The following is a 20,341-nucleotide window of genomic DNA, read 5'->3' as shown; positions in this document are numbered from 1 at the left end:
TAGAAAAATATATACCATAATAATACAATAGCTACAATAAATCACACCGTGTTCTTAAAAATGGTTGTAAAAGAATCAAACATTTATCACTAGTGTCCTTATCCTCACACTTCTATATTTTCCTTCTGCCTTAAAAATATGTTTCTGAATAATCAAAACTAAATGTAAATGAAGATGGTGTAGAAGCTCTAAACTAGCTTCAGTATAGCTTTATATATATATTTTTAAACTGCATGTTAACTACACTTTTTTTTAAATGATAAGTTAAACTGCTGTTGGACAGTTAGACCTGTGAGTAGTATCTATAAAATTTCTGTTATTAAGAATAGCTTGCAGCAACATATAATACTATATGTTGGATAGTTTGGTTTATGTGATCTGTTTGGGCTGATGTGAGTAAATGAGATGTACATATTTCAGTGCTTTCCTCTTTATGCCTTTAATAATGAAGATTAAAAAGGATTTAAAAATGGAGGATTTAGTGTTTAATAGCACATTACAGGGTTTCTTTTATGGGTCTTTTTTTTTTTTGCATGTGAAAGTTTCTAAAAAAGCAGAAGTACTAATGAGGAGGTTTTTGTCACTGTCTAAATCACTGTGGTACAGCTGCACTGGCAGAGTCATCCCATGTCTGACAGTAATACACTGCAGAGTCTCCTGTCTCTGCTCGCTTGATAATGAACTGGTAATCAATGTTTGATGAGGACTTAGAGTTGAATCTGTCTGAGGAGAATCCTGTTCCAAAGCTGGGTGAGCTGCTAGAATGATAAAATCTTAGAACATACTGAGGAACCGTTCCAGGAACTTGTTTATACCATCTAACAGAATTCCCATCATCTCTCTCTATGTTACAGTTGAGAACAACTTCTTGACCTGGAGAAACTGTGTGGACAGCAGGTGTTTGGGTCAACACAATCACTGCATCAACATCTGCCAGGAAACACAGAAAAAATAGAAGTTTAAAGTTTAGCTCTAAATATGGACTAAAAAATGGAATAAGAAGATCTTACATGTTAGAGCAGTGATGAGAGTGCAGAAGGTCCACAGCATGTTGTCAGTGTGAGGTGTAAATGATCTTTACTGTTTAGAGATGTGAGTAGGAGAAGAGAGCTGGAGCTTATAAAGAGGAGAGGCAAACTAAAGGAGGAGGAGATTAAAGAAAACTACTTTCACTCATAGATTAAATGATTCATGAGCAGTTTCACATTGTTGTTCATTGTTGTTTCCGATTCATATTCATCATTCATGCTCAAGTCTGTCATAAAATAATATTCTTGAAAAAGTTGTTGTAGCTGTTAGTGTGGCTCTCATTTTGGCCTTCTGTTGCTGTAGCCCATCTGCTTCAAAGTCAGATGTACGGTGCTCCCAAACATGCTCTTCTGCATAGCTTGTTTTGAAACATTGCACCAAAAACTGCTGCTCGCTGGATATTTTCTCATTTGAGTCCTCCATCCCTGTAAACCCTATGGCCGAGTGGTTAAGGCGTTGGACTTAAGCTCCAATGAGCGCATGCTCTCGTAGGTTCAAACCCCACTCCTCGTATAATTTGGAGCCTCATGACTGGTAAACTGAAATGTATCTATGGGAGCAACAATGATCAATAGGAGTTTTTAGGAATTTGCTGTGAGCAATATCCCCCCACCCAGTCACCCCCAAAAAAGCTGGGATGAAAGACAAATGAGAGGTCTGTGCCAAGGTCGCCCCCTCTCAGTCTTACTGTACATGTTATATGTAGAACCGTTGGCTTGTGCAATTAGGGAAAGCCCAGGAATACAGTTACCGGGAGGAGAAACATTAAAAATTTAACAGTATGTAATTATCATATTATGAAAACAATTATAACGCCAAGAAAGTTATAAAAATGAATTGAAGACGCTCCGTCTCAACGACCGCTGATTGGACTGCAGGCGACCACGTGATTTTGAATCTCATTAACCGGCATGTGCTGACCGGCGTTTCAGAAACTAAAGTGTCGTCATATATGTGGCGCCGTTTAAAAACTGAAACATGCCGACCATAGTTATATTGTGATGTTTCGGAGGTAAAACGTCAGTAAAACATCGACCTGTCCTCTACCATTTGTTAGAAGGCGACTGTGTTCTTCATTGTAACCATGAGTTAGAGTTGCAGTAAGCAGAATGAGTCGTTTCTGTCGTGCGATATGTGGGTATCGCTTCTCGGCCTTTTGGCTAAGATCAAGTGTAGTATCTGTTCTTATCAGTTAAGTTTAACGGATGTTATGGGCAGACTTCTGGGGAAAAAAGTAGGGTATACATGGAGGAATACAAGGGGGGTACAGAGTAGGTTGGACTATATTTTGATAGATAAAAAGTGTAAAATTAAAGGGGGAAAAACGATTCCGGTTCTACTCACGGACCACCAGGCGGTAGAGGTGGATTTGGAGATAGAAGGGATGGAATATGGGAAGGGATATTGGAAATTAAATAATGAGGTGTTAAAGGAAAAAGATTATAGGGATAAATTTTTAGAGATCTTCCCTTTATGGGTGAAAGTAAAAGAACTTTATGGAAAAAAAGGGGATTGGTGGGAGGATGTAAAATGCAAGATAAAAAAATTTACGATAGAATATTGTACAGATAGATCTAAACGTAGAAAAGAAGAATTTAATATGTTACAAAAAGAGATAGAACATATTTATGTTATACAAAAGGAGGGGAAGGAAAAAAATGTAGATTTGAAAATTGAAGACTTAAAGGTGAGGCAAGAAGAGTTATTAGAGAGGAAGGCAAGAGCAGAAACATATAAATTAAAACAGAAAGAGTATGAGGAAGATGAAAGGTGTTCCGCATATTTTTTTAAAAAGATGAAAAGTAGGGATAAAAGGGGGGTTATAGAGAAATTGGAAAAGGATGGGAAGGAGATTATAGGGAGGGAAAGCATGTTGGGGGTAGTAAAAGAATATTACGAGGATTTATTTAGAAAAGAAAAAGTAGGGACAGAAAAAAGAGATGTTCTTTTGGGGTCATTAAAGAGGAGATTAGTAGAGGAAGATAGGGAGTTTCTGGAAAGGGAAATAACGATGGAGGAGGCATATAAGGTGGTAAAGGGAATGAAGGTAAATAGGGTACCAGGAATAGATGGATTAACGAAAGAATTTTATGAGGTATTTTGGGGAGTGATAGGGTTACATTTGTTGGAGGTCTTTAAAGAAATATTAGAGGGGGAAGAGATGGCGGAGAGTATGAGGACGGGTGTGATTTCGTTATTATTTAAGAAAGGGAATCCTCATTTACTTGAGAATTATAGACCTCTCACTATGTTATGTGTAGATTATAAGATTTTAAGTAAGATAATTGCAAATAGATTGGTAGGGGTAATGTCGGATATAGTGGGAAGTGATCAAACGTGTGGGGTGAAGGGGAGACAAATTTCATGGAATATACAATTACATAGAGACATACTTGCATATGTAAAGGATAGAAAAATGGCGGCAATCTGTGTAAGTTTAGACCAACAAAAGGCATTTGATAGGCTAGATTACGAAATTTTGTGGGAGGTAATGACTAAGATGGGCTTGGGAAAACAATTTATAAGGTGGGTGAGGATCCTTTATAAAGAGATATATTCAAAAATCAAATTGAACGGGTTCCTCACGGAAAAAGTTCATCAAGCGAGGGGGTTGAGACAAGGGTGCCCGTTATCGGTGGTACTCTATGTATTATATGTTGAACCATTGGCTTGTGCGATTCGGGAGAATAAAAGAGTGAGGGGGATAATGATGCCGAGGGGGGGGAATGTTTGAAAATATCTCAATATGCGGATGATACTATACTATATTTAGCAGACGACGACAGTTTAAGAGAAGTTGTGGAAATATTAAAAATATATGAAGAAGTTACAGGATCAAAAATAAATAAGGAAAAGACAAAATATAAGTACTTGGGGACGTGGGAAGGTAGAAGGGAAAATATTTGTGATTATACTTTGTGTGAAGGTCCTATGGACATTCTAGGAATTTCTTTTGGGAATAAGGAGGGCGATGCTATTTGGAACTGGAAGGGGAAGATGGCAGAGGTGGAAAGGAAATTACGACTATGGAAAATGAGGAAGCTTACAATTACTGGGAAGGTGTTAGTGATAAAGAGTGAGGTGGTGCCGAAATTATTGTATCTAGGCTATGTGTTCCCGATGCCACAAGTATTTAGAGCACAAATAATGAGGGGAATATTTAACTTTATATGGGGAGGTTACGAGTACGTAAAGAGAGTACAAATGTATCAGGAGGTTGCCGATGGGGGAAAAGGGGTACCGAACATTCCGTTAAAGTTAGATACGATTTTTTATGCAAATGTGTGTACGCTGTTAAAGAAGCCATATATTCATAAATGTCAGATATTGTTATGGTTCTGGTTAGCTATTCCATACCGGTTTTTAATTGGGTGGGAAAATCAGGGGCCGAAGGCAGAGACAAGACCAGAATACTTTCAGAGGATGGTTAAGTGGGGAAAGAGACATATAGAGTGCAGGGAGGTGGATACAATACAAAATCATAAACTTCTGTATAAAAAACTGGTGAGGAATGCTAACTACAACCAGGGGATAGTGAGCTCGGAAGTTTGGGAATACGCACAGGATAAGAGTTATAAGAATGTTTTGAAAGATTTTAATTGGATGCACCTACATAGGAAATTACCTGTAAGGACTACGATGTATGCACATAATTTGGGGAAGTTAAAAGAATGTCCGAGGGATAATTGCACAGAGGAAGAAACGATTGAACACGTCCTATGGGGGTGCAAATATGCAAAAAAGGTATGGGTTGGAATGAAGAGGAGGTATAAGGGACTAGAGGCTTTGACATATGAGGAAATAACTTATCTTAGGCCTAAGGATAAAAAGAAGGAGGAAAATAAAATACGTTGTATGTTGTTATCAATTACAAAACTTAAGATATGGAGGGCAAGACAGGGGTATATAAGGGGGGGGTATGAATGGAAAGAGATGGGAACAATAAAGGATATAGAGAGGGAATTTGAGGGGATATATCGGCATGAATTACAAAGATGGGGAATAGACACGATTAAGGACAGGTGGAAGGATTATTATGAATGATGTAAAAGATGTTTTTGTGAAATATGAAAAGTATTCAATGGAATGTTGAGCAAATGGAAATGTAAGATGGTGTTGTAAGTAAAAATAAAAAAGGAAAAAAAAAATCTGTTCTTATCAGTGATAAGGCGAGAAGCAATGCAGGATGGCGGCATCATCGGCCAACTTCTATGAGAGGAATGCATGGATGCAAGGTACAAGAAATACTTTGAGATTCGAGCTGATGGAGAAAGATGAGGAAATCCATGACGGAATTAATTTTGGACGGAGGATCCTATACGAGGCTTTAAAGATACAGCCTGAGGAAATTTACTGCCTTCAGCAGAGTACGGCAAGTAAACATTATGATGTAACCTTTTGCACGGGAGAATGCGCGGAGGAGGTGAGAAGGAAGTGTATTGGAGAAGAGAACGAAGAATTGAGAAAATACATGGTAACCCCTATGTACAGAAATGATTATAGGATCCTAACTGTTCATATGTACAACCCATGGGTTTCTGAAGAGACTATTAAGTATTTCTTGGGAAGGTACGTTACAGTACTACCAGGAGTGCGGAAAATAAAGGATGGCTTAGGCCTATGGACCGGAAAAAGACAATTTCGAGTCAAATTAAATGTGGATATGGCCACCGAAGACGGGTATTGCCACCCGCCCGCGGTGTTCTCTATTGGAGCGGATAGGGGCTTCCTAGTGTATGCCGGGCAGCCCCAAGCGTGCAGAAAATGTGGTAGCACCGGACACAATGCGGACAGTTGCGAACAAATGAGGTGCAGGAGTTGCGGAAAGATAGGCCATATAACAAAAGACTGCAAGGAGCCTAGAAAATGTCACTTGTGTGATTCGGAGACGCACATGGCAAGAGACTGTACTAGGCCAAGGTCATATTCTGAAGCGGCAAAATCTGGAACTAAAGACGGATATCATAGAAAAACGGACACAGAAACTGATACTGAAAGGAGAGCACAGGAGGCGCCAACGGCTGCCGAAGATCAGACTAATGAGGAGAGAGATGGGAGCAAGGAAGGTGGAGCAGAGCAGAGAAAGGAGGAGGGAGGAAATCCACGTGAACTGGATGCCGAGAGAGAGAAACAAGGGGAGGACGGACAGGTGTGGGAAGTAGTAGCGAAGCCTCGGAGAAAATCAGCTAAGAGGCGGAGAAAGGTGAGCTCGGGCGCTTCTTCAGAAGAGACTAAAATGAAAAGTAGAGAGGACAGAGAGGAACGGACCGAGGAGGTGGAAAATGTGGAGGGACATGTTCTGAGAGGTACACAGACTGAATGTATGCACACGCCTTTAAGTGACTTAACTAGTGATGGGGATACGGGGGAAGAGGCCGAAAGTGAAGAAAAGTCGGAAGATTCCTTTATAAAAAACTTGCTGGCGCAAGTTAATATGGAGAGTTAAAAATGGGGATTTCGGAATAAAAGAAGATTTTTTAGGTTACTTAATGCAGTTATTTAATTTTTTCCTCCGGACTTTAATTATAAACGTATTCCCATGGTTTTGTTTGGTAATGATTTGGTTTTGTTGTTAAGATATGGGAAAATTCCGAATAATTACTTTAAATGTAAGGGGGCTTAAAAACGCCCGAAAGAGGAAAATGGTTTATGAATTTTTGTTACATTATAATTTTGATGTTTGCCTACTGCAAGAAGTACATCTAAAGGATGAAGGGGATATTGACCTTTTTACGGAGGAATGGAGAGGAGGTGAATCGGCTTGGAGTATAGGGGGGGTACACGGGACTGGGGTCGGAGTGTTATGTGGAAACAAAAGTATAAGGATAAAGGAAAGTTACACGTTAATACAGGGAAGGGTGATGGTTGTAGATGTGGAAAAAAGTGGAATGCAAAACCGGATAATAAACGTGTACGCACATGTGGATCCAAAGTTGAGAAGAGAACTACTCTTAAAAATGGATACCTGTTTTATGACAAAAAAAAAAATATTCTGGTGGGAGGGGATTTCAACTGCACCTTGGAGAAGGAAAAATCCTCCCTCCCCTTCAAGACTTTCATAAAAAAATATGGTTTGATAGATGCAATGGCTACACTACAGGGGAAACAAGTGGGGCACACATGGAAGAATACAAGAGGGGTGGAAAGTAGATTAGATTATATATTGGTAGACAAAAAGTGCAAAATAAAGCAAGGAAAACTAATACCGGCACTGTTCACGGATCATCAAATGGTAGAGGTGGAAGTGGAGATAAAAGGAACAGATTATGGAAAAGGTTACTGGAAACTAAATAATGAAGTACTTATGGAAAAAGAATATAAGAAAAATTTGCAGAGCTCTTCCCCTTATGGGCAGAGATGGAGAAGTTATACATGAATAAACTGGATTGGTGGGAGGATGTAAAAAATAAAATAAAAAAGTTCACAGTGGATTATTGTACGGAAAGGTCAAGAGCTAGGAATGAGGAATTCCGCACGCTGCAAAAAGAAATAGAATATACTTACGCACTACAAACAAAAGAAAAAAATAAAAATAAGGACGAGAAAATAGAAATTTTAAGATCGAAACAGGAAGAATTACTTGAGAGGAAGGCAAGGGCTGAAACATATAAATTAAAACAGGAGGAGTATGAGGAGAACGAGAAATGTTCCGCTTTTTTCTTCAAAAAGATGAAAAGTAGGGAAAAAAGGGGAGTCATAACAAAATTGGAGAAGGATGGGAAAATGACGGAAGGGAGAGAAGATATGTTAAAGGTGGCGAAGGAATATTATGAGGAGCTGTTCAGTAAAGAAAATCTAGAGGGAGGGAAAGGGGATTTCTTCTTGAAGAAAATAAAGAAGAGACTAACGGGAGAAGAAAGGGAAAGGCTAGAGGGGGAAGTGACAATAGAGGAGGCATATAAAGTAATAAAAGGAATGAAGGCAAATAAAGTGCCGGGAATAGATGGTTTAACAAAGGAATTTTACGAAACCCTTTGGGGGGTGGTGGGGATACATTTGGTGGGAGTTTTTAAGGAAATCATGGAGGGAGAGGCGATGACAGAGAGTATGAAGATGGGTGTGGTTTCCGTATTATTTAAGAAAGGCAACCCACATCAACTTGATAACTATAGACCGTTAACCATGTTATGTGTGGATTATAAGATCTTGAGTAGGATATTTGCAAATAGACTTGCAGGAGTAATGTCGCACATAGTGGAGAAGGATCAAACGTGTGGGGTACGGGGGAGGCAAATTACCTGGAATGTGCAACTACACAGAGATATACTTACATATGTGAGGGATAGAAACTTGGCAGCAATATGTGTGAGCTTGGATCAGCAAAAGGCCTTTGATAGGGTAGATCACGAATTTTTGTGGAGGGCAATGGAGTATATGGGGCTGGGAGGGACCTTTATAAAATGGGTAAAGAATTTATATAAGGGCATAAACTCGAAAATAAAATTAAATGGATTTCTTACAGAAAAGGTGCATCAAACAAGGGGTTTGAGACAAGGATGTCCATTATCTGTTGTGCTTTATGTACTTTATGTTGAACCTTTGGCCTGTGCAATAAGGGAAAGCCAAAGAGTGAAAGGGATAATGATGCCACGGGGGGAATGTTTAAAAATATCACAATACGCGGACGACACGATATTATATTTGGCAGATGATGATAGTCTAAGGGATGTGATAGAAATTTTAAATGCTTATGAAAAAGCGACGGGATCTAGGATAAATAAAGAGAAGACAAAGTATAAATATTTGGGGATATGGGAGGGTAGAAGAGATAACATCTGTGATTTTACTTTGTGTGAAGGTCCAATGGATATTTTAGGAATCTCTTTTGGAAACAAGGAAGGCGATGAGCTTTGTAATTGGAGAGAAAAGATGAACGCGGTGGAAAAGAAGTTGGGTCTTTGGAAAGTAAGAAAATTATCAATCTCGGGGAAAGTTTTGGTTATAAAGAGTGAGGTAGTGCCGAAATTACTACATTTGGCCTACGTGTTCCCGATGCCACAGATATATAGAGCACAAATAATGAGGGGGATATTTAAATTCATATGGGGGGGTTACGAGTATGTAAAAAGACTACAAATGTATCAAGAAATAGAAGATGGTGGGAAGGGGGTACCAAATGTCCCGTTGAAGTTAGATACAATGTTTTATACAAATGTGTGTACATTATTGAAACAGACTTATGTGCATAAATGTCAAATATTGCTATGGTTTTGGTTGGCGATACCATACCGTTTTTTGATAGGGTGGGAAAATAAAGGACCTAAGGCGGAGTTTAGACCAAAATATTTTCAGAGGATGGTGGGATGGGGAAAGAAACATCCGGAATGCAAAGAGGTGGATACAGTATTAAACCATAAACTCCTATACAAGAAAATGGTACGGAAAGCCAACCAAAATCAGGTACCGGTGAGTCCAGAAGTGTGGAAACTCACACAGGATAAGAGTTTTAAAAATGTCATAAAGGATTTCAATTGGATGCATTTACATAAAAGGCTACCCGTGAGGGTTACTATGTACGCACATAATTTGGGAAAACAGAAAAAGTGTCCGAGGGACAATTGTGTAAAAGAAGAAACAATTGAACATGTACTATGGGGATGCGAATACGCAAAAAAGGTATGGGAAGGGGTAAAGGGGAAGTATAAAGGTTTGGGGACGGTGACTTATGAAGAGATCACCTTCTTTGGGACTAAAGGTACAGAAAAAGAGAGATATAAAATACGTTGCATGTTGTTATCAATTGTTAAACTTAAGTTGTGGAGGGCAAGACAGAGTTGTATAATGGGGGGATACAAAGAGGGGGAAATTGGGACGATCAAGGCTATAGAAAGGGAATTTGAAAAGATATATTGGCATGAACTACAAAAATGGGGAATAGACACAATTAAGGACAGATGGAAAGATTTCTCTCCTTTTTTTGCTCTGAAGGTACCCAAAAGGTGGTGGTAGGTGAAGTGTAGGGAAAGGAGGAAGGGAAAAGGAGTAATGATAAGCTATACGTCAAATGAAAATGTCATATGAAAATGTTAATCAGTTTGTCATGAACGAATGTGGGGAAAAATGGAAATGTAAACTTGTCATTGTAAAGGAAATGGTAAAATGTTTTTGAATGATTGTGGAAAGAAAATAAAAAAAAAGGAAAAAAAAAAAAAAATCTGTTCTTATCAGCAGATGATACGATATTATATCTGGCAGATGATGATAGCTTAAGGGAAGTGATAGAAATTTTAAAAGCTTACGAAAAAGCGACGGGATCGAAAATAAATAAAGAGAAAACAAAGTACAAATATTTGGGGATATGGGAGGGTAGAAAAGACAACATTTGTGAATTCACTTTGTGTGAAGGTCCTATGGACATTTTAGGAATTTCATTTGGAAATAAGGAAGGTGATGCTTTCTGTAATTGGAAAGAGAAGATGAATGCGGTGGATAAAAAATTAGGCCTATGGAAAGCAAGAAAACTTACAATATCGGGGAAAGTTTTGGTCATAAAGAGTGAGGTAGTGCCGAAACTATTACATTTGGCCTATGTGTTTCCGATGCCTCAGATTTATAGAGTACAAATAACGAGGGGGATATTCAAATTCATATGGGGGGGTTATGAGTATGTAAAAAGAGTACACATGTATCAAGAAATTGCAGATGGTGGGAAAGGGGTACCGAACGTTCCTTTAAAGTTGGATACAATATTTTATGCAAATGTTTGTACATTATTGAAAAAGACATATGCATAAATGCCAAATATTGTTATGGTTTTGGTTAGCGATACCATACCGGTTTTTGATTGGGTGGGAAAATAAAGGTCCCAAAGCAGAGTCTAGACCAGAATATTTGCAGAGGATGGTTAGATGGGGGAAGAAACATTCGGAATGTAAAGAGGTGGATACAGTATTAAATCATAAACTTTTATACAAAAAACTGGTATGGAAAGCTAATCACAATCAGGTAACGGTGAGCCCGGAAGTGTGGGAACTTGCACAGGACAAGAGTTTCAAAAATGTTTTAAAGGACTTTAACTGGATGCACTTACATAAAAGGCTACCAGTGAGGGTCACAATGCATGCACATAATTTGGGGAAACAAAAAAAGTGTCCAAGGGAAAATTGTGTAGAAGAAGAAACAATTGAACATGTACTATGGGGATGTGAATACGCTAAAAAGGTATGGGAAGGGGTAAAGGGGAAGTACAAAGGGTTGGGGATGGTGACGTATGAAGAAATCACTTTTTTTAGGGCTAAGGGCAAAACAAATGAGAGACATAAAATACGTTGTATGTTGTTGTCAATTATTAAGCTTAAATTATGGAAGGCAAGACAGGGCTGCATAACGGGGGGATTTAAATGGGGGGAAATTGGGACGATTAAGGCTATAGAGAAGGAATTTGAAGGGATATATTGGTACGAACTACAAAAATGGGGAATCGATACGATTAAGGATAGATGGAAAGATTATTTTTTGAAAGTACCCAAAAGGAGGTGGTAGATAAAGGGTAAGGGGTAAAGTGGGGAGGGGGAGATAAGGAGTAATATGATAAGTTATTTGAAAATGTTACTTTGTATGGGGAAAGATGAAAATAGGATTTTTTTTTTTTTTTTTTTTTTTTTTTTGTTATGAACGAATGTTGGGAGAAAAGTGAATGTAACCTTATCATTTTAAAGGAAAAGGTAAAATGTTGGAATTGTTGTGGAAAGAAAATAAAAAGAAGGAAAAAAAAAAATCTGTTCTTATCAGTAGGCTAGAAACAATGAAGGATGGCGGCGGCGTCGGCCAATTTTCATGAGAGGAATGCATGGACGCATGGTACAAGAAATACTTTGAGATTTGAACTTATGGAGAAAGAAGAAGATTTCCACGACAGAATCAACTTTGGACGAAGGATCCTTTATGAAGCTTTAAAGATACAGCCGGAGGAGATCTACTGTCTTCAGCAGAGCACGGCGAGTAAACACTACGACGTGACCTTTTGCACGGGACAGTATGCGGAGGAAGTAAGAAGGAGGTGCATCGGAGAAGAAGATGGAGAACTGAGGAAATATACGGTAACTCCATTGTATAGGAATGATTATAGGATCTTAACTGTACACATGTACAATCCTTGGGTTACTGAAGAGACTATTAAGTATTTCCTGGGAAGATACGTTACTGTACTCCCAGGAGTACGGAAAATAAAGGACGGTTTGGGCCTATGTTGGGTCTGTGTTTCCACAAACCCTGCTAATTCTAGAGACTTATTCATCATGAAGAAAACAAGACAGTCGATCGATCAATTACTTGCGCAAGGGAGGCCTCGTCTGTGTCCAGCACGAAAATGACCCCAATGGTGGCCTCCTCTCGCTGCCTTTTATTGACAATTTTCAAACAATAGTTTACAAAGCACCTCCCCTTGCAACCCCCCTTTGGTTACATAGACAAGGCACTGTATGTAAGTGTGTGTGTTATATATATGTGTGTGTGTGTGTGTGTGTGTGTGTGTGTGTGTGTGTGTGTGTGTGTGTGTGTGTGTGTGTGACCTCCTGCTGACCAAAGGGTCATAAACCCAGGAAGCTTACATCAAAAGAAACAGATCTTTCAGATAGGATGTATCTACAATAAAACCTCCCCCAGCACAGAGTGGCTGGAGAGGTGGTCAGAATCAAAGGAATTGCTTTGATCCTACTGCTTAAACTAAGACTGTACAAATTTAAGAAACACAATGGCAACATTCAACAATTAGACTTAACATTTCCCTCCTTTTTGTCATTGTTCTTAAATTTCAACTTATGCACCCCTTGTTTGACAGTGTCAGTGTAGATTTCATTCATGCACAGTAAACTACATCCTATACATAAGCAAATCAGTATCAACAGTTCAAAAACAGGAATTAATATTTTCAAAAGAAGATGCCACCAAGGACCAGACGGTAACCAAGCTATCCAGCCTCGTGGCGGATCTACTCCTGTCGTGCAATTCATTATGTATTTCTTCAAGTACACAACTGAATGTCAAAGGTCAAACAAGAAGAATCATCATTCTCAAAAATCATATGTCTCTACAATCCAACTGTATACAGACATAGGTATTTAAACGCATCAGTTGACTTTATTGTTTGTCCATATGGCTCTCAGCTAACTTCAAAGCTGCAGCCTGGTCAACACCCTTCTTTATGACTCCTATCAACCCCCCAAATCTTTTCACTGTAGGCATCCTGTGGGGGTTAGAGTCAACTGGTGAATTATCTGCATTTACAACTCTTCTCCTGTCCTGTTGTCACCACAGAAAAAGCTTTGTAAAGGAAATTGGATCAAGGGGTTTTGATCTTCTTGGCTCAAAACCTCAAGTGTTCATGATGTAAATGTATACAAAAGGCTTCTCTGTTTACATCCTTCTTGCAGAAGACAAAAGAATAAGTGATGTTGCCATGTTCCATGGTTAATCTCCAACTTGGGCTAATCCATTGTCCTTCGTACACATAGGCAATTGGCCTGTTTCCAGTTCGTTTAACTGTATAATGTCCTGCAACAAGTCATATTCTTTGAGTCAGACGAGCAGGTCTGTCTCACCAGAGCAGTTCACCTTCCCAGCTACTGGTGAATCAACCTTCCATTCAGGTTCAGAGCAGTTGAAAAGTTGGCAGTGTTCCTGGATGTGTTGCTAAAGCAACCAAACAAACTGTCTCGCTCCAAGTGATGCTATCCGGTTGTGTTCTTAAACTGCCACCAGTAGTTGGTTGAAAACCCATGCGGGTACTGGGTGTGATTTGCTCTGTCCCAATGCGCTCCTGTCATCCCACTCAGGGTCCACAGGCACAAGAAGATGCACAGCACATTCCCAGCCATTCTGATGAGTACCTGTGGCTCAGTTGGTTTCTTCACCGGATTGAGACGAGGGGCCCTGGAGGCTTTCCCCCCCCTTTGTTCCCGGTCTTCCTGCCACTTACTCCGAGCTGGCCTGGATGTGTGTCACCTTCTTGCAGTGCGCTTGATATATCCAAGTGTTCCTTCCGGCAATCTTCACTGCTGTGGTCGTCGTCAGCAGCATCCGATATGGACCTTCCCACCATGGACTGGACCAGCACTTCCTCTCCATGGCCTTATCATCATCCAATCTCCAGACTTCAGGCTCTGCTCCTGCGAAGAAACAGAATCATCTGGCAGATCATTTGTTCTCATGACTACTTTACTTTTAAACATTTTCAAGCATCTAATCTGCTAATATGCTCTCTCTTCTGCTTTTCTATCATCACTACAGAAGACTGGAACTCTAACTCTAACTCTAAATCCTCTAACATGTGTAATCTCAAAGAGTCAGACCATTCTCTGTTGGAGTAATCCTCGTGTACTTATTCTATACAGTCTAACCATGTCCTGCCTGTCTTCCTAAATCCTAACTTTACTGTTCCATTAGTTCTCTCTGCAAAAAAGTTTTTTTTTTTTTTAAAAGTATTTAATAATCCTAGAGTGAGTATAACGACTGCTCATCTCCCTCCTGTTTGAGACATGGTATAGCCAATGGCTCAAAATAGCAGCAGTCTTATACAAATTATTAGGCAGTACTGGTGTATCACACAGATAAAAAAAATCATCCTGCAAGCTTGCTCCCTCTGTAAGTCACAACTGTTTTCCTGCTGTAGGTGAGTGGATGTGCATGTCTGCTGATGCTGTATTTCCAAAATGTTAACACCATGTTTAACTACAGCTGCCTCTTTTGCGATCTTATCTGCAAAATCTTTTCCTAATGCAACTGGATCTTTCCCTCACATGTGTGCTGCACATTTACAAACGGCAATTCCACTGGTTAATAACGCTGCATCCAGCAGAATTTGCAAGAGTTTGGTGTGTTCTGCAGGTTTCCCTGTAGAGGTTGTCACACCTCGTCTCACTCACTGCACTACAAAGAAATGTACAGTAGCAAATGTATACTACCTATCAGTGTATATTGTCTCTCTACAGCAACAGTATGTCTTTGCTGAGAAAGTCTAAAAAGATAATTCTAAACTAATCTAACCATAGACAAAAGGGCATGCTTGCACATTTAAAAGAAGGTAAAGAAACATAGAAACATTTTTCCTGTAACATTCCCTCCTGTTTTAACTTATTTTAAATGTATACAACAATTGTCTGTGAAGGTTATTTATGAAGTATCTTAAGCAATTTTTAAATTCTCAAAATGTCAGCATAGCAGAAATGGAAGTCATTTGGTCTAAAGAATAAAACAAAAGAAAATAATACAAAGAAAAACATAGTAAATGAAAATCATAGTAAATGAAATAACAAGTGGAATAAACAAGAAAAAATAATAAAACTAAAACTACAAAAATAAAGGATGAAAACCTTATATTTTAAAACGAAAACTACAAAAAATAAAAGGATGAAAAGTAAAATGAAAACTTTATATTTAAAAATGATGAAAACCTAATATGTAAAATGAAAACTTCAAAAAATACAAGGATGAAAACCTTATATTATAAAATGAAAACTTCAAAAATGAAACCTTATACTTAAAACGATGCAAACCTTAAATTGAAAACTTTATATGTAAAATAATGAAAACTTCATATTTAAAATGGAAACTTTATGTTTAAAACTGAAGACTTCAAAAAAAATAAAAGCATGAAAACTTGCATAACCTACTAATGTTTTAATCAGTGCATGATCACTTGACAAGTCATTTTTAATCACCACGTCATTTATTAGCAGCTAGTACAAGTTCTCCTCTAACAGAATTGCAACGGGATGCTGTTCTTCTTGAGGCACGGCAACATAAGCAGTCATTGTAGTTGTTATCATCTTTGAAATCATTACTCTTAGGCATGGCAACACACACAACACTAATATGAGCAGTGCTATCATGATGAGACCTAGAAGGAAAAATGGCTTTGCTACAGCAGCCAGCCATGAACCGCTGAACAGCCAGTCCAGCCAGCTTTGTGCTGTAGCTGCTCCAGGTGTGTGGTCAGTGACATATTTTTGCAGAGCGGTCAAATTCTGCAAAGCTTCATAAATGTCTCCTCCAGTTTCGTATCCATCAGGGATAAAAGTGCAACATGTTTCCCCGATCAGCTTGCAAACTCCTCCTTGTGATGCTGTTAGCAGGTCTAGTGTCAGTCTGTTCTGCAGCACCATCGTTCTGATGGCCTGCTGTTCTCCTGCTAAGGCGGTTCCCAGGGCCTTAGTTAAGTTGATGTGTCGTAGCAGAGCATATCGGTTGATTTCCACGTGATCCCGCACCTCGGCAACTCCAATGCCGGGGATCAAGCTCTGTAAGAATTTCACTCCTCCTCAGATGCGAAACTCTGGTTCCTTTACTGCTTGGTGCCGTCCGTGCACATCCTGTCTGGTAATGAGTCTTTGTTTGTAGTATCATTCGGTAGCTGTAGTTGGAGCGACAGTTGAGGCTCATCAGTGTCGCGTTACTGGCACAGGTTTCGTTGAGTGAACAGTCCATACACTTCCTCTCGTTCCTCGGTGGGCAGAAAGTGTATATGTTTTTGCATAGCAGTCAGTTTTATTATTCAAGTAAGCTGTAGTGTTCATAAACTGCCACCAGAAATTTGTGGCATAGCCATGGGGAAACTTGGTGTACTTTCCTTTGTCATACAGTGTCTGCCTTTTCTTCATATAGCGTGACTTATTGTCCCTCACGGAAGCAAAGGTGAGGAGCCCGGCCATGGTCAGGGCCGCTGCAGTTGTTAAGAGCCACCACCTCATGACGACGGGACACACCCTCCTGTCGCGAGTAGACCCCCCGGCCAGGAAAGCTGACCCCTCCACCGGGCGAGATCACAACAAGTGGGCAAGCCTGCTGTCAGCTGTGTTTAGATGGCTTCACTTACTGGCTCTGATGGATGCAAGATGGTCGTTCCGCTATTTTCCAAGCTCCAGTTTTTCCTTTGGAGCACTTTGATCAGAACCCAGTCACCGGGCTGTGATCTGCAAGACACTTGATAGACATCATTACATTCTTCGTCATTTACAATCATCTCTTTATTTTCCTACAACTTAGACATACATTTTGCTACTGAAATTGTATCTGCCTTTTTCACTGGGTAGATTTCTGGCCACTTTGAGAATACATCTATAACCACTAGGGTGTATTTTTACCCTTGGCATTCATTTAGCTCAATAAAGTCCATATGGATTGTGTGGTCTCAGGTTTCCCTGAGCATTATAATTTTGACACGTCATGCACGTTCTGACAAATTGTTTTGCTGAGGTTTCAAAATTTACAGTGTAGAATTTACAGTGTAGAAATGAGAGTATTGTGTAGAATTTACAGTGTAGAAATGAGAGTTGACAATACTGGTCAGTCCCCCCGTTGACAAATGCGTACAGCCATGAGTCACTAATGCCGCCATTTTGTGGAGGAATTTTGGCAACACTGGCTTGCCATAACACATCATTAAGTCGTTTGTCAGAACTGCACCGTGTTTTAGCCATTTTGCCTGCTCTGCTGTGCTTGCTGCTTTTTGTTCATTTTTCAACACATCCAGTGGAATCTGATGTGTGTTTACTGCCATCAATGTGATGTTTGCCTGTTGTGCCGCCTATTTTGCTGCTCTGTCAGCAAAATTGTTGCCTGTAGTAATGAAAGAGTCAGTAGGCGTTGTAAGAGGTTGGCATGCTGGTTTGCCAGTTGGTGTAATCATTCCTCTGGTTTTCCAGATTTTTTGCAAAATGATGCACAGCAGAGAAAACATACTGGCTGTCTATATAAATGGTTATTTGTTTATCTTTGTGTATTTCACATGCGCAACAATCTCGTGTGAAGTGACCTTCCTCTCCACGGTTCTAGCAGGCGTTGTCTCTATGTTATCTGCTGTTTCTGCGTGGCTGTCTGCGGCCTTGGTGTTTGTGACTTTGCTCGCCTCTCTGTTCCTGATAGCCACCTGCGAATTAGTGTTTTAGTCTGTTGTCAACAGTCAGCCTTATTTTTAAGTTACAGAATGCTTCTCCCTTTTTTTGTTTTTTGTTTTTTTGTTTGGGAGAATAGATGCAACTCTACATTTTCACTTAAGGCAGTTTTAGATAATTTCTAGTTCTTCAAACAATGCATGGATCTCACACATTTCAAACTTTCAAGTTACGGTTGTTTCCCATTTATACAAATATATATATTTAACTTTGCATTGCTCACAGCTCATAGCTCACAGCTCTAAACCTAGGCATTTTTCAATCATATGCCTAATCACTATGTGTCACTGTGATTCTCAAGTATTGTCACAAGTTCGTTTAAATTCGTTTCCAAAACCAACAAAATAATCAAACAAAAACAAAAAACATAAACGTGTCAGGACACAAAAGAAAAAGAAAAAAAATGCTGCCATCCGAACAAGGCAGAAGTCTGCATATGTTGGCTTTTAATAGCATGCAGCTTGTAACATGGTAGACTAATGTGCCTGTGTTAATTCAGCTCCATATTATTGTGTGAAGTTGCACTGGGTTGGGAGTGGTTTTGTGTGTGTCACATTTTTGGTGAGCCAATGGCTGGAATGGGGTTGGACTAATTAGAGGCAGGTGTACTTGATTGCACTGATACACCGGTCTTCTTATAGCCCACACTACAAACACTGCTGTGTTGTTTTGTCTCTCTGTGCAGTCCAGGGCCTATTATATGCCACAGCCTAAAGGCAGCAGGGTTGCAGAGGCTTGAGTGACCACTGACTATATGCTTGCAGGGTGGTGGGTCTCCAAGGACAACTTCTAACCCTGTTAAACTTGGCCGTGTGGCATAGCTGGCTCTGGCCTTGGGACTGTGTGTTTTCATACAATTCATAAGTGGGACACTGGACTGTTTTATCTTTTATCTCTTGATATATTTTTCGTCAATAAATTATCTTTTAGAATTTTATTGACTGTCATCTTTTTCCCACGACTGAAACGGTTGGTCAGACCTAGAGTCTTTCTTTGGGTGTGTTACAGCAGCTTCTGCTCTAAAAGAAACAAATAAATAAAAAGAAAAGAAAATGTGTAACATGCTCATCAGCTTAGCAGTGTCTACATATTTAATTCAGCTTCTCAATCCTGTAGTTTTAGCTGTTGTCTACAGGGTTTTGCTTATTGGTTGTTATTATAGGTGTGCTCTATATCTCAGCAATGTGTCATTCTAGGATGATAGGTTACAAGCTGGTCAAGTGCCTCTATGCACTTCATTAGTTTAGTTATTCTCTGTATTGTCTTCATCTCACATGTCATTACACTGAGTTTCAGCAAACCTTAAGCTTGATGCAGACTACTGCTTAACAATTATCCACCTCACATCATAACCGATTAAGGTGCCTCTTCATATTAATATTATGTCATTGTTAATATTATACCCTTTGTCTTATATAACAGCAATAGCATATTATAATATTTTATCAGTGTGTACCACTATACTACTACTGAGCCAATTTGATAGTTAGGATCATCTTATTCAGCAAACAGATAATTTTGAATTCATCCAATCTGCGGTCACATTTGTTCTCTCTGTTGCATGGCGGACCAGGCAGTTCTATTATAATATATTATTTATATTTTATTTTGTATCCATCAAGGGCTTCAGATGACCTGCAGTATCATCCTTTTCCCAGGGTGGAGACAGTTACCTTTTCACACACTGTCCTTGGCTGAACAATGACACAGCCTTAATATACCTTATTTATGTTATTAAAATATTTTCGTGTGAATTATTTGCTTTATATTCATTTTATACATTGTGGGCATGGTCATCATGCCAACTGTGTTTCATTGTTAATATCACTTTACAGGTTGTTATCCTTGCTATTATTAATTTCAAATACTCTAAAGATAATTTCTACTGTAATTTTCCCTTTGTTCATCTTTATTTCGTACTTTTTATATTTATATCTACTCAGTGGGGTCTGTTTTCAACCCTTTTAAACTACTACAAAACTACTGTGATCTCTAGTTTTCACTTAATAAAGGATTATTATGTTCTTCCTGATATGGGTGTTGCTGCAGATGCGGCTGCAGGAGTGAGTGATGGTTTACTAAAAAGATTGTGGGAACTGCACAGTGTCTCGTCTTCTGGTTTTACTAAACTGGCAGTTGAGTTCTGTTCTTCTGACTGTTTATATTTTGTTTTCTTAAATCTCTCAGTTTACAGACACTGTTTTTGTCCGGCGTCTGGACTTTTCTTTTCTCACCACTGCTCGTCAGCAGGAGTGAGTTTTAATTTCACTTGCTTGATTACCCATCTTATTTATGTATTTACTTATTTTTGTTTAAGTAATATATACACAATACAGTTGCTATCACCTTCGCTGGTATTAGAGACGAGAGTGGTTGCTCACACGCCCTTCTACTTTCGGACTATTTCCAAAAGCGGTGTGAAC

The 20,341-nt window shown here is 39.2% G+C and overlaps 1 pseudogene; it reads left to right on the top strand.

Moving 5' to 3' along the window:
* The first annotated feature begins 2,169 nt into the window (after positions 1–2,169).
* LOC113007194 (uncharacterized) lies at positions 2,170–2,254 on the top strand (annotated as a pseudogene).
* The last annotated feature ends 18,087 nt before the right edge of the window (positions 2,255–20,341 follow it).

Source organism: Astatotilapia calliptera, chromosome 15 (genome assembly GCF_900246225.1).
Source record: "Astatotilapia calliptera chromosome 15, fAstCal1.2, whole genome shotgun sequence".
Taxonomy (NCBI): domain Eukaryota; kingdom Metazoa; phylum Chordata; class Actinopteri; order Cichliformes; family Cichlidae; genus Astatotilapia; species Astatotilapia calliptera.
Note: the sequence above shows the minus strand (reverse complement) of the source record. Positions and strands in the feature narration are given on the sequence as shown.